Source organism: Arachis hypogaea, chromosome 14, assembly GCF_003086295.3.
Source record: "Arachis hypogaea cultivar Tifrunner chromosome 14, arahy.Tifrunner.gnm2.J5K5, whole genome shotgun sequence".
NCBI classification, from domain to species: domain Eukaryota; kingdom Viridiplantae; phylum Streptophyta; class Magnoliopsida; order Fabales; family Fabaceae; genus Arachis; species Arachis hypogaea.
The window spans coordinates 92,785,355-92,799,862 of NC_092049.1; positions in this window are offsets into that span (position 1 = coordinate 92,785,355).

The following is a 14,508-nucleotide window of genomic DNA, read 5'->3' on the forward strand; positions in this document are numbered from 1 at the left end:
TTGATCTTGCTCACTTGAGTTAATATTTTGAATCATTGTTGCGAAACATACGATACTATTAAATATTATTACATTTAATATATATAAAAATTAGATATGCTTACAAGAGATTTTTTAATCAAACTAAAAAATTTTAATTATATTTTTTCTCTTTTTAGTCTAAATATTATTTTCTAACATAATAAAACAAACAAACAAATAATAATAATAATAATAATAATAATAATAATAATAATAATAATAATAATAATAATAATAATAATAATAATAATAATCACTCACATGGTAATTAAAATATCATCGTAATATATACATGATACTACATATATTAAAGATGATTATATATAAAAAATATTTATTTTTAATAAATTTAATTTATTTTTAAATTAACTAATTTTTATAACATATAATTTATTACATAATTTTTTTCTATTTATATTATTAATATACGAAATAAGCAATTCAAGCCATTATCTAGGACAATAAATATAATATAAATATCCACTTATTTATTAATATTAAAAAAATATATAAATAGTAGAAATATAATTTTTTTTGGTAAAAAATAATAATAAAAGTTATTAATTAAGTTAATTACGTAATAAGAAAATTATGAATAAATTTTTAAATAATAATAGAAGAATAAGACCACTATGTTTACATACTACAATGTTTATAAAAAAATTTGGATAATAAATCAATCATTGATAAATTATACATTAATCCTATCAAAAAATAAATAAATTATATATTAATCCTGTAAAATAAATAAATAAATTATACATTAGATATTATTATTTGTGTACTAATATATATATATATATATATATATTATCGATTATTAAGTTATAATTAATTTCTAACCTAATTTTTGTTAATTGAAATTTAAATGATTGAAATTATTAAATACCGAATATTTTGCACTTAACTAATTTTGTTTTTGTTATTAAAAACTTAAAAAAGGTGAGTTGTTAATCAATTTTAAAGCCAAATTTAAATTTGTGTAAAAAATTATTTTTAATTTTATTTTATTGACCAAAATTTATTTTAAAATAAAAAATTATTTTATACATCATATTATAAGATAGTGTAGTCATTCATTTTTTTAACGATAATTATTGTCAAATAAACTGCTATAAAAATGGGAGAAAAATATATTTATCAATCTAAAAATAATAATTTTTTTCAATAGAATAAATTATATGAATACCAAAGTTATTATGATTTTTTTTCCACAGAAATTAATACTCAACGATAGTGTTTTAGTAATATTACTAAGGAATATTAATCAATCTAATAGCTTTTGTAAAGAAATAAGTCTACATATAAGTTTGAAAATTTGAAAATCATGTCATAAAATGTGAAATATTAACCAGTAACAACGTTGATCATATTGTTTTAACTTCATGAATGACTATGATACTAATAAATAAAGTTGTCACATTTAAATTTCAATAAAGACAAATCTCCACAAGTATTGTTATCAATGATAATTGTTCTACTTTCAAGACAAATACTATTTTTTTTCACCGTATTTTCCAACTCGGCAAGCCGAGAACTAATCTACCACGGACTGAAGCTCCATTTATTAAGGGTCTGTCACTAACCAATGAGTTGTTATATATATAAGCGAGATTCAAAAATACTTCCGTAAGTAGACGAGTGAGATAACTACTCAACCAACTCAAATTAATTAAAATAAATACTAATTATTTTTAATATTTTTAACATTAAAAATTGTTAACCTTTGATTTTAGTTATAACTTTATAAAATATTTATAGTAATAATTGTTATATATATTTTTTGTTTAATTTTTTAATAAAAGTTTCATATATTTTTATTAATTATTCCTACTACTTGAAAACATTGTCAAATAAAATGGTGTAAGAAATTAGCAGAAAATGTATTTAGCAATTTAGCAAATAATAATTTATTTTATAATAGAATAAATTATATATCGAATAACAAAAATTGTTATTGGTTTCTCTTCCCACAAACTAATACTTAACAATAGTGTTCCAGCTGTAATGTTATTAAGGAATATTAATTAACTTAATAGCTTTCATAATGGCATAAGTCTGAGTTTGAAAACTTGAAAATCATATCATAAAATGTGAAATTTTAACAGGTAACAATATTGATGATATTTTTTTGACTTCAAGAATGAGTATGATGCTAACAAATAAAATTGTCGCAGATAAATTCCAACAAAAACAAATCTCCATAAATATTGTTATCAATGAGAAATTATTCTACTTAAAAAAAATTTATTTTTTTATGATGTTTTTTTAATTGGACAGATCGAGAACTAATCCACTACGTATAGGGTTGGCAGTGAGGCGGGTTTTTGTCTTACTCGGCCTTGCCCACCGTCTTTAAACTTCTCAACTACTCACTCCACCTATACCTGCGAATAGTAAAATATTGTACCCTAACCCTTTCCTGTGGGTAGTAAAATATTGTACCCTAACCCTTTCCTACGAGTACCCTCTCCACTCTTACCCGTCCTATAACAATTAAATAATATTTTAAGATTTACATATTCATAAATAAATTAAGATAAAAAATTAAAATTTATACATAAATTAAACTGCAAACATAAAATTCATATAATTTCAAATAACATGAAATAGAAAAAAAAACTAATGTCTGATCAATACAAATTTAACATAAAGTGTATTTGCATTACTCTAAATGTCAACCTCAATATCATTAGGAGCAATACTATTGTTTTGTGCGTCCTCTCTAACATTACTAGCCATGAAATAATTTTAAAGCACCTATATTAAAAAAATTGAAAAATCTAAACAAACCATATATAAAGTACTTATTGAAAAAACTGAGCAAACCATTACAACATTAGTAATTAGATCCATTGCACATATATAAAACAACCAAAATCACAAAAGCTCTAATTCTCAATCAACATATATAAACTATTGCAACATGCCAACATCAGTAATTAGAACCCAAAGTCAATACCGATTTAAAATAAAAAATACAAAATGAACTTTTTGTAATAAGAACATTCACACTTCAATGAAGAATCAATCATGAAACATATTTATTTTTATATAAAATAATCTTAGAATCAATCATGAAAAATATTAGTACATAATATGGACAGAAATCATTGAAATATAGATTAGACCCACTGCACGTATAAACAAAATTGCAACACAAATTCACAACTTCACCAATAAAATTACAACACAAACTCACAATTTCACCAAGTAGAGATTCAATGAAATACAGATTCAGTCATTCATAATGTGAGAGAGAGAGATGGGAACTTATCTGCGGATAGATAAATAGAGGAGAAAGACAGCGACACGCTCAGGAAAAAGGGGCTCCGGTGACAGACTCACACAAAGCTGTAGCGACGACCAAGTGATGAGTCTGTGGAAGAAGAAGAACTTAACAGACTTACAATGTGATGGAAGAGAGAGAGAGAGAGAGAGAGAGAGAGAGAGAGAGAGAGAGAGAGAGAGAGAGAGAGAGAGAGAGAGAGAGAGAGAGAGAGAGAGAGAGAGGAATTTACCTAGAGAAAAGGGGCTCAACAGAAAGAAGGTGGTGTCGGGCTTAAGGAATTTATCTAGAGAAAAAGGGGCTCAGTAGAAAGGTAGCGATGGGCTCAACAACGACGGTGACGGGCTCAGCAGCAGCGACGACGAGAGCTGTAAAGGAGGCAGTGACGGGCTCAGTAGCGAGACAACGGAAGCTGTGACGACAACGAGAACTGTGAGATTTTCTGTAGAGAAGCCGAGAAGAAGAAAACTCTGGGTAAGGATGACTGAGTCTCTCTAGTGTGGCTATGGAGTATGGACTCAGACTAATCATTGAATCTGTGATGTGAGACAAATTCTAATCCATAAAAGGTGTTTATATGTATATACTCTGGGGCAGGTACACCTTAAACCCGACCCCGTTCTACACCGCTCAACACTCGCCCTGAACGAAACCTGTCTCGCCTAGGGTCGAGTTATTATTCGTCTTGACCGGGTAGGGATGGGTCGGGTATTCACGGGTTTCGGTACTCCTGCAAAGTCTAACCATGTATTGATACTCCATTTATTAAAGGTCAATCGCTTGTCAATGGATTGCTACGCACGCAAAGTGAGATTCAAACAATACTTGCTTAAGCGGATGAGTGAGATGGTCACTCAATAAACTCAAATTGATTAAGACAAATATTAATTATTCTTAATATTAAAAATTCTTAGAGTTTGATTTTAATTATAACTTTATAAAATATTTATAATAATAATTATTGTATATATTTTTATTTAATTTTCTTTAATAAAAGTCTTTATATAATTTTATATATTATTCCGTACAGAGTACCAGAACATACACTAGTATATAATAACAACACGAAAAATTATACAAATAAATCTAATTATACATTCAATAAAAAAATCAAGATATTTAAGACAAAAAATACCTCACTTGTTTACTTTCAAAATAATCAAATGCGTAAATTCATTGAAAACGCACGGATATATTACTTGTTTACTTTTAATTTACAGTTACATAATGTGTATGATAAAACAAATTACTTATTTCCAAGTAACAAAAAAATAAATATAAATAAAAGAAGAAGAGATTAATGTTAGGCACTATGCATAATCGCTAGTATGTTGCTTGTGGTTTCGAGTGGCTCTGACATAACAGAACACTGCCACCAAGAAGGTCGTTGCCAGCCCTCCAAGAATAACACATGCACCAGCTATGGACTTGTCAAAAGAGTGATGATGATGAAATGAGGAACCTAAAACTTCACTATGTGCCTCAACATCAGAATAATGCACCTTCTTTTCATCACTTTGTGGTGCTTTAGCGGGGCCTGCAATTGGTGGAAAAGAAATAGATTCGAATTGGAACATTATGATTTGGGGTTTGTTATTTGAATTTGTAGCCATGGCTAAAGGATTTGCTAATAAGCCTAATAAGAGCAAGCATAGTCTAAGAACCTGATGATGAGCCATTGTTTTTAGAGTTTTGTTATTGTTGGATTCTTCAGGATATGGGAAGGTGTTAATTATATATATGCATTGCGTATAGCAAGATCCCATAGTTGTGTGCTTTTTTAATTGGAATCGATTTATTATATTTTGAAATTAATTTATTTGTTGATTGTTTTAAAAGTTGTCTGTGAAATAGGGGAATTGAAGAAGCTAATAATGAAGGTGTGTACACGTGCAGGTACTAGAAAATCATGAAATACAACTAAGCAACAACCAAGGGAACTGGATCAAATTAATGCAGCTTTATATAAAAATCAGAAGCTCTTCTTCCTATGAAATAGAATTTTGTGAGGGAAACATGATCACAAGTTTTGTAATTTGCACTAAAAACATTTATTTTATTTACTCGGCGATAATTTATCTTCTTAAAAAAGAAAAAAAAAAAAAAACCGGACATGTAAAGCTAAGTGAAATAATGAGAAAGAATAATGGGATTTTTTTCTATAATAAAATAAAAAAAATTATTATTATCCCCAACATAATTTTTGGACTTTAATTCTCTAAATATAATTTTTTTTTTGGTATTTGGACAAGTTTGCCAGACTCCAGCAAACTCTATAATTTTATAGAGTCCGCCTAACCTCCAGCAAACTCCACTCAAATTTTTTGAAATAGGCATTTTTAATTCATAAATTTTTGAAACACCAGAATAAGTCATATTTAACAAAAAAAATTTTAATCATAATTTATAGAGTTCGCCGAGATAAGACGAATTTGCCAATTTTTATAGAGTTCGTCGGGGTCTAACAAACTTGTCTAAATACAAAAAAAAAATCGTATTTAAAAAATTAAAATCCACAAACCATGTTTAAAAAAATAATAATTTTTTTTATTTTATTATTGAAAAAAACCCGAGAATAATGTGGGAACCAAATCAAATGGAAACTAACAACTAATAAAGATTCATCTCTCACGCAAATCTTCTCTAGTGTATGACCAAAGAAAAATAAAACTAAATTGAGAATTTCGGAAAAAAAGTTAAAAAATAATAGAGTGAATATCCCATCCGATCCTGACAATTATCTCGAAAGGACAACGAGGCTTAAAAAAAAAAAACACCCAATCCAGCCCCTGATAATTTTTTTTGAGACTGATTAGCCCCTGTGCCAAAAAAAATAACATTGATTTTTTTGGTACAGGGGCCTCGTTGTCCTTTTGAGGTAATTGTCAGGGGTCGAGTTGGGTTTTTTTTTTTGTCAAGAGCTGGGTTGGGATTTTTTTTATCAGAGACCTCGTTGTCTTTCGAAGGTAATTGTCAGGGGCTGATTTGGATTTTTCTCAAAATAAGAATAACACATCATAAAACTAAAACATGCATTTTAAAATTATTGAGAAAATAAATAAAGAAAGCTAAGACTAAATTTACGTAAAATATAATGTGAAGAACATAAACTAATTGTTATAACAAAATGGTTATATATCTTGCACTTCATGATATATAGATGCACATAGTTTATCAATTTAACTCATTATGATACTTCAATATTTTCGGGTAATCATAGCATCTTTACTTAAGAAAACAATCCAACAAAAGAATGATTTGGTTTTGTAAAGATGGATTTTGGACTTATTAAAGACAGACAAATTAAAAGTGTATAGAACGAAGTAGTATATACTATAAAATTATAATTCTAATTCATTTAGCATATGAATATATCAGAACTGAAGCTTAATTAATATTATACTATTATAGTCTAATTATATGCGTGAGCTGGTTTTCAATATTGAAAGAAATATTAATAGGAACCAAAATGTTGTTTTGATGATATAGCATTTCTGCAAGCTAATAAGGCATATTATTATATCCATAGCTGTACCAATATTCGGGCACCCAAACGAGATTGTCCATCCAAATATATATGACTCAGGAATATATGTGTGCCTTCCCCCTTGTTAATTTCTCAGCCAAAAACAAACAAGTTGATGATAATCCAAGAAAACAACAACTGTTTAGTTAGTTTATTACCTCGGTATCAGGAGCCCACTAGTACTGTATGCGTTTCATTTGATTAAAAAGTTGGTGTATGTGCCAGTTTCTGTCTATGCATTATGGTTTTCTAATTCTATTTGGTTTCTTAATCATAGTTGTTAAACAAGAAATATTGGTACGGTAAGTGGCACCATGCAGAAGCCAGTTCAAGAAACAATGAAGTCAAAGCCAATTAGGCAAAAATTAAAGCTGGTTAGAGCCACGGCCACGTGCGTTACCTACTTTATTTGGAACCGAGGAAGAAATTTCCAGCCCCATAATCAGATGTATTATTTTCTACGTACAAATTATTTTTCGATACAAATCTATACAAGTTATTTATATTCACGCACGCACGTTTTTCTTCTTTTTCTCTCGTTATTTTTTTCTTTTGTTATCGTTGTCACTAATACCACCTCCTCCTCTTTCTCCTCTTTTTTTTTTCATTGGAATTTCTACTTCTGCTTCCTTTTCCTCTTTTTCTTCTATCATCAGTTATCTCATTATTAAAGATAATGAATAATTCAATTTCATCGTTAGTAGTTTATGATTCTGTAAGTGAATAATATTTTTGTTTGTGAAAATTGTTGTTCATCGTTGATGATTTAAATTGAATGTAATGTAAAAGTTCTGCATTAAAAATAATATTTTTCTATATTTGCAGCAAATTTGGGTGTAACACGAAGATATTTTGGTGTAACACAAAGATATTTGAGTGTATTATTTAAGAATTTTGGTGTATGTGTGCTGATAAGTTCTGCATAATTCAAAAATTTTTCTCTTCCTCCTCCTCATCTTCTGTTGCTTCTTCTTCTTTATCATCATCATCGTCATCTTTTTTTTCTTACTCATCTTTTTTTTTCTTGTTTTATCTTCTCAAGTTTCTTCTTGTTTTATTCTATTAACAAGAATAAAAAAATCAAACAAAGAAAAAGAAAAAACACAAAATGGTACAAAATTACTAGAAGATGATGAACTTATATGTAAAATTCGGCTAATTAATGAATAATTAACCCACAAATTAAAATTCATTCTAGAAAATTAGAAAATAAAATTTTATAGTTTAATATGATAGAGAAAATTAAAACAAGAATTTTGACACTAATTTTAAAGAATTTTGTCCAAAATTGGGCTGAACAGGCCGAACCGAACAAACCGAACCCGTATTGGACCCAAGGCCCAACCCAATTCAGCCCAAACTAAATAACCCAGCATTCCCTCTCTCCTCCACACTCATTCCACGCTGAAACACAGCAGGGAAAAGGGAAGAATTCTCTCAAAGTTCAAACCGTTGCTCTTTGTTCAATCCACCGTAACTTTTGATCCGGAGCTCCGATCGTTGCACCGTTTGTGGCCACGCGACCACGGCGTCGAGCTCTACAAAGTCCATAACATTATTCAAGAGGTAAGTGGTGCACGAAATTGTGATGTCCAGGCTCAAACAATCCCTGGCAACGTGAGCAACTTGGTACGTGCAATCGTGATTACACTTTGATTATGTAAAATTCATAGCTCTTTCTTTCCCTGGCAATGGCGCCAAGAACATGGTGCCAATACCATGGTTCACAACTTCGATACAACTAACCAGCAAGTGCACTGGGTCGTCCAAGTAATACCTTACGTGAGTAAGGGTCGAATCCCACGGAGATTGTTGGTATGAAGCAAGCTATGGTCACCTTGCAAATCTCAGTTAGGCAGATATAAATTGATAATGGTGTTTTCGAATTTAATATAATAAAATAGGGATAGAAATACTTATGTAATTCATTGGTAGGAATTTCAGATAAGCGAATGGAGATGCTTTCGTTCCTCTGAACCTCTGCTTTCCTGCTATCTTCATCCAATCAGTCTTACTCCTTTCCATGGCTGGCTTTATGCAAGGGCATCACCGTTGTCAGTGGCTACATCCCCTCCTCTCAGTGAAAAATATGCTCACATGCTCTGTCACAGCACGGCTAATCATCTGTCGGTTCTCGATCATGCTGGAATAGGATTCACCCTCCTTTTGCGTCTGTCACTAACGCGCAGCACTCGCGAGTTTGAAGCTCGTCACAGTCATTCAATCATTGAATCCTACTCGGAATACCACAGACAAGGTTTAGACTTTCCGGATTCTCTTGAATGCCGCCATCATTCTAGCTTACGCCACGAAGATTCTGGTTAGGAGATCTAAGAGATATTCATTCTAGCTTATTTCATGTAGAACGGAAGTGTTTGTCAGGCACGTGTTTATAGGGGAGAATGGTGATGAGCGTCACACATAATCATCACCTTCATCACGTTCTTGGGTGCGAATAGATATCTTAGAAGCGAAACAAGATGAGTTGAATAGAAAACAGTAGTACTTTGCATTAATCTTTGAGGAACAGCAGAGCTCCACACCTTAATCTATGGAGTGTAGAAACTCTACCGTTGAAAATACACAAGTGAAAGGTCCAGGCATGGCCGAATGGCCAGCCCCCATGGTCTAAGAACTATGCATTCAAAGATGTCTAATACAATAGCAAAAGGTCCTATTTATAATAATCTAGTCACTAGGGTTTACAGAAATAAGTAATTGATGCATAAATCCACTTCCGGGGCCCACTTGGTGTGTACTTGGACTGAGCTTTAACTTTCCACGTGCAGAGGCCATTTGTGGAGTTGAACGCCAGGTTTGGATCCATTTCTGGCGTTCAACTCTGGTTTTTGATCCATTTCTGGCGCTGAACTCCAGAATTGGGCTGAGAGCTGGCGTTAAACTCCAGTTTGTGTCGTCTAAACTTGGGCAAAGTATAGACTATTATATATTGCTGGAAAGCCCTAGATGTCTACTTTCCAACGCAATTTGAAGCGCGCCATTTTGAGTTCTGTAGCTTCAGAAAATCCACTTTGAGTGCAGGGAGGTCAGAATCCAACAGCATCAGCAGTCCTTCTTCAACCTTTGAATCTGATTTTTGCTCAGGTCCCTCAATTTCAGCCAGAAAATACCTGAAATCACAGAAAAATACACAAACTCATATTAAAGTCCAGAAATGTGAATTTAACATAAAATCTATTAAAAACATCCCTAAAATTAACTAGATTCTACTAAAAACATACTAAAAACAATGCCAAAAAGCGTATAAATTATCCGCTCATCAGTAAGTCACATTTTCTTTCCAGTTTTTTCAACCCTTGATTTTGAAAATCTTGAGTACAGTGAAAGTGTTAAGATTTTGAGCTCTTTGATGATATAGGATCCAACTAACTTGAGGGAAACGCTTAATCTTGCCTCTTTGGTCCATGGGTATGGCAAAAATTCTCAATCCTTGTGGAATTCTTGATATATTATGTATGTGTATTAAGTTATGTTTGAATGTGATATTGTGGATTAGGTAGTATAAATAAGTATATTGGAGCTTGATTGAGGTTTTGGGAAGCTTGGAAGTGGAGCTATATGCTGGAAAAATCTGTTGGTGTGGTGTTAAGGCCTTGGAAGCTTGAGGATAAGTGAATTGGAAGTGTTCTGAGTTGAACAGGGAATCGGCCAAGGTATGGTTTCAGTTTCTCGTATCTAAAATGTAATGTAATGTAAAAACTTAGGCTAGTAACCCTATGATAGGAATTGAATTTGTGATGATTGTTAATTGGTTGCAATGGATAGTGTTGATTATGTGATTATTAGTTTTGGAGGGTATAATTGATGTTCTTGATAAATGATGCATTTAAGTTGTATATGATGATAATGATTGGTAATTATGAAGGTTGATTTGAAGTTGAAATTATGCTTGATGTGGATAATTGGTCTTGTATGTTAAACATTATGGAATTAGAAGTCTTGGTTTTGGGAGTTTGATGAAAATGGAAGGTTGGTAATTGATAATACATATTGTGAATTGTTGAAGTTGGATTATTTAAGATTGATGAAAATAAAGAATTGATGTGTTGTGGATTGAATAAGGAAGTTGGAATGTGGTTGAGGCTGAATTGGTAAGGTTTTAGTTGAATTAAAAGGGGTTTGGAAAGTGTACATTTTAAAATTTGAGGTTTGTTTGGTTTTGTGAAAATTGTGATTTTGGCCCAACTTTGGTGGAGCATGCTAATGTTTAAGTGTGGGGAGATTTGATGCACCACTATTTTATGATATATTTTGGACTGAATTGAGTGGGTTTATGTCAACTAATCTCACATTTATTCATGTAAAGTGCATGTTTTTCATTTCCTTCCTAATTTTGTGATATGCTTGAAAACATGTTTCCTAGGCCTTAAAATTATTACTTTTTAATTCCTTTCTTATACCATTTGATGCCGTGATGTGTTTGCTAAGTGTTTTCAGGTTTACAAGGCATGAATGGCTTAAAGGATGAAGAGGGAGCATCTTAAAGTGGAAGGAACACAAGAAACTAAGGAGTTGAGAAGCGAGGAGCGACGCGCACGCATGGCTGACGCGTGCGCGTGAATTGGCGCATCTTACAGCGACACGTACATGTGAGCGACGCGTACGCGTGACAAGCGCAAAAGTCCAGCGATGCGTATGCGTGACCGACGCGTACACGTGATAGAGCGTGATGTGCTGCACTTATCAGAACTCGCTGATCATGCGTACACATCGTCCACGCGTGCATCGTTGCCAGCTTCTCCAAACATCAATTTCTTGTGTTCCTTCCACTTTTGCAAGCTTCCAGTCCATTCTCTAAGCCATTCCTACCCTGGAAAACCTGAAATCACTTAACACATCACGACATCGAATGGTAATAAGAGAGGATTAAAAATTAGTAATTTTAAGGCCAAAGAAGCATGTTTTCAATAATAATACAAAATTAGGAAGAAAAATGTAAAACATGCGATTTATATGCATAAATGTGAGAATAATGGATAAAATCCACTCAATTCAATACAAAATAAACCGTAAAATAGCGGTTTATCATAGCATAACTTGGGTTTTAGACCTCCGATTTGTGTCAAACTTATTTAGAAATAAAACTTGGTCTGAGATGTTTATGCCGTTCGAAGAATAGAGGAAAAATATTTTAAAATGAGGAAGTTATGCTCGATCAAAGTTTGGTGTACAAGCTGAAAATTCTGGACTTAGCAGCTCTTTTGGAGCTGCTACATTATATGCGTATGCATACATACCATATGCGGCCATGCGTTTCTGCCTGGCACACGTGCGTATGCGGAAAGGGTGATGCATATGCGAAATGGACTAAAATGTACGCTCACGCGTACGCGTGACTTGGTTTTTGCGTACACGAACTCCCTCATACGCGGCCAGTCATTTCTGTCTAGTGCGCGTGCGTACGTGGGAAGGGTGATGCGTACGCGACATGGTCCAAATGCGCACCCATACGTATGCGTAACCCACGCGTACGCGTGACCCACACGTATGCGTGACCCTGTTTTAAGCAAATATGAGTTTTGTGTTTTTAAAACCAAATTTTAAACCTCTAAGCCTCTATTTTCATCCTTTTAGTCCTAAATCTTAATAGTTTGCCTAGTAATGAGAAAAAGCTAGGAAAGGTGATAACTTGTGGATGAAGTAAAGGGAGAATTAATGATGAACCATGATTAGTGATGATTGTATGAGTTGCTGAGGATATTGGTGGAAGTGCTGTATATGCCATGAGTTGAAGGGCTATATTTGATAATGAATTATGGCTGGTTATGGATTATGTTATGAGCCGGATGGCTGTGATAAATGTTGAATTATGGTTGAGTATGTATATGAATATGATTGATGATTGATAATGTGATTATTGCACTTCCAAATTATTTGAGATACGAGTTTTCCTGGGTGAAAGCAGTGACTAGCCACCACGTACTCCAGGTTGAGACTCGATACTCTGCTGACCCTATGTCGTAAGTGTGGCCGACACTGTGAAAGTTCCGGATGAGCTCTCCCCCATGGATAAACACCAGTGTGGGTGTTTTATGATTATGATTATGATTGTGTATAACTCGAGTTGGGGATGCACGATAAAGGGACAGTCCAATGGTTAGCTACCAGGACTTGTCGGGTTGGATTCATAACCGACAGATAAGACTCATCAGCCACTAGGACAAGCATGCATCATATGCATCTATATGTTTGTTTGGTGTTTTTTATTTGGAATGCCTAATTAACTGCATAATTACTTGCTAATTTATTTGCTGTAAATGCTTTCTACCTGTGATTTCCTTGTCTATAATAAATGTGTTTGTAACAACTGGTTCTAGTGGCAGTTGGGAGGTTCGGAAGAGTTAGAAAGGGGAGTTTTAGATAGATTGAAGACCCGTAGATAGTGCCTATTATTATTCTTTTTATGGTTTAGTTATGTTTATAAGCTTTAATTATATGTTGGAAGTTCTAGGATTGCCTTCGATTTTCCCAGGACATTATATGTTAGATATGTGGGTACTGTTACCATGCTGAGAACCTTTGGTTCTCACCCATGCGGATTTTGTAGTTTTCAGATGCAGGACGTGAGGCTCCTCGCTGAGGCATGCTGGAAGCTTCTGATTTAGCGAATATCCTTATCTCTCAGTGCTTTATTTTGATTATATGTATTTATATGGATATTTATTATCTCCACTGTTTATATATATATATATATATATATATATATATATATATATATATATATATATATATATATATATATATAATGTATTAACTCCTCTTAGAGGTTATTTTGGAGAAGCGAGTTTTGTAACTCTATCTTTTGGGTTTATTTTGGGTTCTCATATATATATATATATACTTATATGCTCGGGCCGGTTAACTTCGTGAACCGAGTCTTGAGCTTTGTTATCTGTATTTTGGCACTCTTCTGTATATATGTCTGTGTTAGTTTATCTTTTACCTCGATTCGCTTACGTTATCATTGCGCTTTTCAATTTAACGATTTTGCTTAACCCTTTTCTTCAAAGGCTCCTAGTTATAAATATTTTTCACACTATTATATATATTAGATTTTATTTTTTGAGACCGTAATACCTTGACGGAGGATAAATGTCGGTAAAGAATTTCTCAATAAAATTGCGTTGCAAGTATAGTTCTAAACTAACATACAATCCTTGGTCAGCGTTTAAATTGTTTGTCACTTAATCAAACCCAATAAAAATAACCGAAGTATTTGAACCTCAGGTCGTCTTTCAAAGGAATTGCAGGGAAGTGTACTTATTATTGGTTGTGGGAAAGTATTTTTGGGCTTTTTGAATGATGAACAAGAAATGTAAATAGCAATAAAGTAAACTAACAACTAAAAAAAGTCCTAGCAAGGGTTGAGAATTGAAATTTCTATCCTAATTATCATCGTCAATTGTGATGGTAATTGCCTTTTGCTCTCACTTAGTTAACCTCTAACAATTGAAAGAAAGTCAAGTGAGAAAAATCAACTTAAGTTCACAAGTCCAAATCAAAGACTAGATTTAGTGAAGCTCAAGCCAACTAGCAACTTTCAATCACTAATCAACAAGAGACTTTGACAATTCAAGAGTCTCTAAATTACCCAATCCAAGCCAAAAACACAAAAAATCTATTTTAAAATTCAACTAAACATTTTATCAAA